The sequence below is a fragment of the Phalacrocorax carbo genome, chromosome 6 (genome assembly GCF_963921805.1).
Source record: "Phalacrocorax carbo chromosome 6, bPhaCar2.1, whole genome shotgun sequence".
Taxonomy (NCBI): Eukaryota; Metazoa; Chordata; class Aves; order Suliformes; family Phalacrocoracidae; genus Phalacrocorax; species Phalacrocorax carbo.
In genome coordinates, this window is record NC_087518.1 from 5,203,687 (window position 1) to 5,208,903 (window position 5,217).

Sequence of the window (5,217 nt, forward strand, 5' to 3'; positions counted from 1 at the left end):
CTGCTGGAAGGGCTTTCCTGTGTTCGGCAGCGGTTATGATTTCTCCTTGTCCCATTCAACATTTTACATATCTTTTTCTTCAGACCCTCTATATCTTTAAACCAACATCCATTCGGGAGGGAGCAAAGGTTAAGCTACAAAAGCTGTGTGGGGCTATCCCAGGTTTCCATCATGTCAAAACAAGAAGCAAAGGAGATTTCTTGTGTGCACGGGGCCCAGAGCAAAGTCCGCTGGAGCTGATGAGTTGTGCTGCTGACTTAGTGGACTTTGGACCCTGCCTTTTGGCACACACGTCCCAGTGCTGTAGAAGCAATCGGTGCCCTGTGTGTAAGAGAAGGAACTGCTGGGAAGCTCCTTGCATATTCCCATCCCCAGCATTTTTTTATTTTTTAAGCACTGGAGGCTTTGTTGTATTAACGTGTATTTATTGGGCAGGTCAGATAAAAGCACACGCAAAATCAGTATTCATATTTCTGAAGGAGAATCGCTTACAGGATCCTTCACAGCATTTGAAAAGGTGTGCTGGCCTGAATCTGCCCAAGAAATGCAGTTCTGCTGAGGATGATTTTGATCTCTTTGGCTATTTTATGCCAAGCCAGAGAAGAAGCAAGATCATCACCCTCCTTCCGCAGACTGAATGATCATTGGAAGGATTGGAAGAATGAAAATTGGCTTAGCAGGGCGTAGCACCTTTGAATTTAGAAATTCCTACACTAAATGCACAAGAAAGTAAAATCTGCTGGCAGACCTTCCCCTAGAAATGCTCTCAAGCCCCCAGCTTAAACTCATTTCTCATCAGCCAGGTGCTAAAGTGCACATTTCAGTCCTGTCCATGTCCGTGGGACTTAGCCCAGCCCTTCCAGGTAAGCCCCTGCATAGGAAAGTACCCGAGTACCTGCCCAGGTGCTCTGCTGAAGGCTCTTTAGAGCCCAACTTGTGCCTATGATAGTTTAGGATTTTATTCGCTATTTTGTGCAGGACCTCTATGTACCTTCTTGCTCAGCGTGGTTCTTTTTCTCTTTCCAGGCAAACTGCAAATCAATTTCTTTGCCTCGCTTGTCCTGCAGCCATTTGCTACAACCAACTTCTGTGGCTGATGCACGATCTCATGAAGAAATCAGTTGTGTTTTTGTTTGAAATCACGCAGAAGGTGACTAGTTATCCATACTTCCTTATTTTTGGCTAAGTGGCCACCACCTCCTAATTATAGCTTCTCTTTTTTCAACTACTGTACTCAATTTACAGCCTAATTACCCTTACCTTGTTTGTTTAATGAAGCTTATATAATGATTCCTGTGATCTTCATGAAACATTACACTGGGATTTTATTTTTCACTTTATAAACTTGATTTTATATTAATGTTTTATAATCTCAGGTTTCTAATCATAAAGTCATAAGGAGTTTAATTGATTTGAAACTAGCTATGCCCTGAAGTGTGTACATGTCAGATTGATTCAAATTGATCCAATGTGTTTAAATAAAGCTCGTGCCAAAAGCACGTAGCACCTTATGCTACCAGATATTTGCTCAAAGCACTCTGGTAACTTAATTATGCTGCCATCTCAGTATAATAAATTATTGACTAGGGCACGTTTTTATGTGTGTTTGTTGTAGTTTGAGAAGCCAGAGAAATCCCCCAGTCCCGCAAGACAGCGCAGGCACATCATGTCGGCGGCAACTGGTGCAAATCTGTTCGGTGCTGTCACCGTTACGAGCGCTGCCGAGAGCTGAGGGGCCGGTCCCCGCTCACTGCAGCCCTTCGCAAGTGTCTGGTCGCATCCTTGTGTCGTCTCACAGTTCGGGTTTGTTTTGGCACTTGAAGAAGCTGCTTTTGCCACTTAGAGAAAGGAATGGGAGGTCAGAGAAGAGAATATGAGCATCTGATTTCAGCAGTGGCATTTGATTTCAAACCAGACGGTCAGCCTGGAAAGCCTCTACATCTGATCTGCCTGGTACATCCTTTGTGCATGGACTTGAAAATTTGTTCAGATCCGACAGACCCAAATGGTGATCTGTCGTGCACTCGGAGGCGAAATAATGTGCTTTAGGAGAGCGCGATAGGATCTGCTAAGGCTGCAGTCCCTGAGTAAGTCCTGCAAGCTATAACCGGCGCTGCCTCCCACAAGATGCTAAATTTGGTATCTGTGGCTGAGGGATGCAGCAGCTATTCCTGCTGTTGAAAACATCCAAGAAATACCCAAAATCATTGGTGGGCCAACCCTCATGGTGAAAACCCTGCTCACCGGTATGATGCAAAAGGGTAAGGCCATCAGCAGCTGTGGGAAATGCCTTTTGGAAAGTAAGATGTGACCCACCTGACCCAAGATGCCATCAGAAAAATCAAATCCCTGTTTACCTGAACCTGCCTGAGCAGCATGTCGTGTTCCCCAGGGGGGCCTCGCTGGGGCCCCCATCCCTCCCTTGGAGCTGTTTAGGTGCCTAAAAAAGCCTGATGGGCTGATTTACACGAGTACAGATTTGTGAAGTAAAATGAAGACAGTTTAATCTAGAAAGATGGCAACAGATTTTTGTCTTTAATTAGACCTTGGTATTACTACTGGATTTTTATTTATTCTGTAGTGGATTAGATTGTAATAAAGTAGTTACCTACGTTGGTAAAGACAGAGGAGTGGAGCCAAAACTGCTGACTAGGCTAAAACATAGCAAAGCTGATTACAGTGACTAGTACCGTGCCGGCTAGAAGTAACGAAGTCATTATGTTCAGCAGTTTTTTTCCTTAGAGACTCATCCTGATCCATTTTCTCACAGCACTGCCAGCCGGGTGCCTCCGTCCCGCCGGAGCAAAGCCATCAGGATCCGTGCCGGGCTGATGAGAGCGTGACCGCAGTGGCGGGTGCTTGCAATGCACTGGCAATGCATGGCTTAGACACGCCGCCTTCACTGGCCCCCTCCTGCAGGCCACGAAACTCCTCGTGACTGAAGAAAATACCTGTTCTTGGGCAGGAAGAAATAAACACTTCAGGGTTTTGTTTTTAACCCTCTTGGAATATTTTATTATAAATGTATGGGAAAAAAATTTAGCTGAGCTGTGATATGGAAGACACATAAATTTAAAAAGATCAGGTGAATGTTGAGCCCCAGTAAATATCTCCTGACACAACCCTCCCCTCCCAGCCTTCGCTGCACGAAGAGCAGAGTGACTTATCTCCTTCCTAATGGCAGGGAGGAGAGGTTCTGCCTGCAGACCTCTTTGTGCCCGAGGTGAGAGCTTGAGCTCGGCAGGGTGAGTCACGTAGAAAAGCATCCCTGGAGTCGTGGGCCTCTGATTTGCCTGAGACAGCAGAGCCGGGGCAAGCAGCAAAATGCAAAAATGCTGTTATCATTTAAGCACCTGATTTCCAAGTTTCAGGGTAAATTTCCTGTGCTGCTTCAGGTTTGGTTTTGAATACTCTTTTCTATGTAAATGTCACCAATTAACTAAATGAGTCCTCTTCCACACAGACAGGACTTGTGAATTCACAGAAATCAGAAACCGCACCTGATGGAGGAACTCAGAGAGCCAATGTTTGATGTTGGTCTTCTTTTATTTGAATCTTCTGTCCTTTAAGAGCACAGAAGTAAGGGAGGGCTTTGTGCACACAGCAAGCGCGCTGGAGGTGCTGCAGAGCAGCGACCGCATCTTTCGGCTGCGCGAGCATCACTTGTGAGCACTACGTGCCACCTTGGCCTGCAACAGGCAGCGCCAGAGTCTTCTCAGCTGAAATTTTACCCCTGAACTTCATGAGACCGAATTAGTGAATGTAATTCTCATTTTAAACTGCACAAATTCCACCTGTTTTCCATAAGCAAATCCTGACCGATGATCTATGGGGGGTCTGAACCAGCATCCTCTGTCCCGTGAGGAAGCTTTGCGACTGATTTCCATGAGAGCTACAGTCAGACCAAGCAAGGAGCTGGCACTTCACTGCTATTTAGAAAGTGCTTTGAGATCCTCAGGTGTCAGGAACCTTGAACGTGACTGTCCCTGTGTGCAGCATGGACTCACTAGCCGTTGCTCTGCGCCGGGTGAGGATGGACATCATGGTCAGCAAAGAGCGCTGGCCTTACCGGAGCAGTTTGTTTCCCTGCAAGATTTAGACCCAGTGCCACACATCTGGAAAGGAGACACAGATGAATATATTTTATCTGGATTTTCATGTTCAGTTCTGTGAACACGTGAAGAGCTGGAGGGAATTGCTCCGCTCTGCTGAAAGTGTTTAAGACAATAGTAAGAAAAGATGGAGGACTGCTGTGGATTATTTTTTTCATCGCACTGGATTTTGTCCTGCTTGGGAACGTTGGTGCTAAAAGCATCTGCTACTCTTCTAACAGGAGAGATCCACGTAAATCCCGGCTTAGGTCGTCATCCCTCCGCAGGCCAGACAGAGATGTTGTGCACTGATTCCAGGGGAGAATTCCCCCCGGAGCACTCGTGCTTGTGCTACCCGTGTTGGGGTAGCCCTCTGTGTTCTTTGTGTAAATCACACATCTCTGCACTGACTCACTAGCAAAATACTGGAGCTCTAGAAATTATGTGCATTGCTCTCATGAGAATATTTTTTATCAATTGGCCCATAAAAGTTCACCAAGGAATTACGCGAGTACCAATATATCTCTACCAGTCTCCCACTGATGATAGCATTTATTTGGTATAGATAAAATTGAATTTTAATTTGTTCTCTTTCACGCACAGTTTTATTTTCCGGGTGTATATATGGTGCTTACATAAAACGATGAGTCTTCTGGGATTTTGGTTATATGCATCACTACTTCTCGTGACTTGGTGGCATTGGCCGACAGAAAATATCGCAGGCCTTACACTGTATATCTATGCCCAGGCAGCTCTGTTTGCAGTCTTTTGAATATCGCGTGCCTCGTAATCATTGCTGAATCAATTGGAAGGGACAGATTTCCCTGGGTGGCCGTGGCAGCCGTAAGTCCCCTAAGCACCATCCACTGCCCACGCTCTGAACTTACAAGCGCTGCAGGCAGTGGCTGTCTCTCTCTTTATGCATAACCTGAAATCTGCACCAACTTCTTGCACCTGAGGACATCTCTGTGCTGCCTTCACGCTGTGACAGTCCCTAAGCGCTAGCGGTGAAGTCGCCTGTGTGAAGCCTGGGCTGCTCCGACAGCAGCCCGGCTGGTCTGCCGATGTGCTACATCCACGCAGACTGCAATCCCAACCTTGCCAGCAACGCCGACGTGCTTTGGGC

General features: G+C 46.3%; 1 long non-coding RNA gene across 1 annotated transcript; it reads left to right on the top strand.

Annotated features, from left to right (window-relative positions):
• Positions 1–311: 311 nt before the first annotated feature.
• Positions 312–4,749, top strand: LOC135314046 (uncharacterized). The gene is made up of 4 exons (XR_010373533.1): positions 312–863; positions 1,027–1,150; positions 1,616–2,087; positions 2,771–4,749. It is a non-coding gene; the product is annotated as an uncharacterized LOC135314046 (long non-coding RNA).
• The last annotated feature ends 468 nt before the right edge of the window (positions 4,750–5,217 follow it).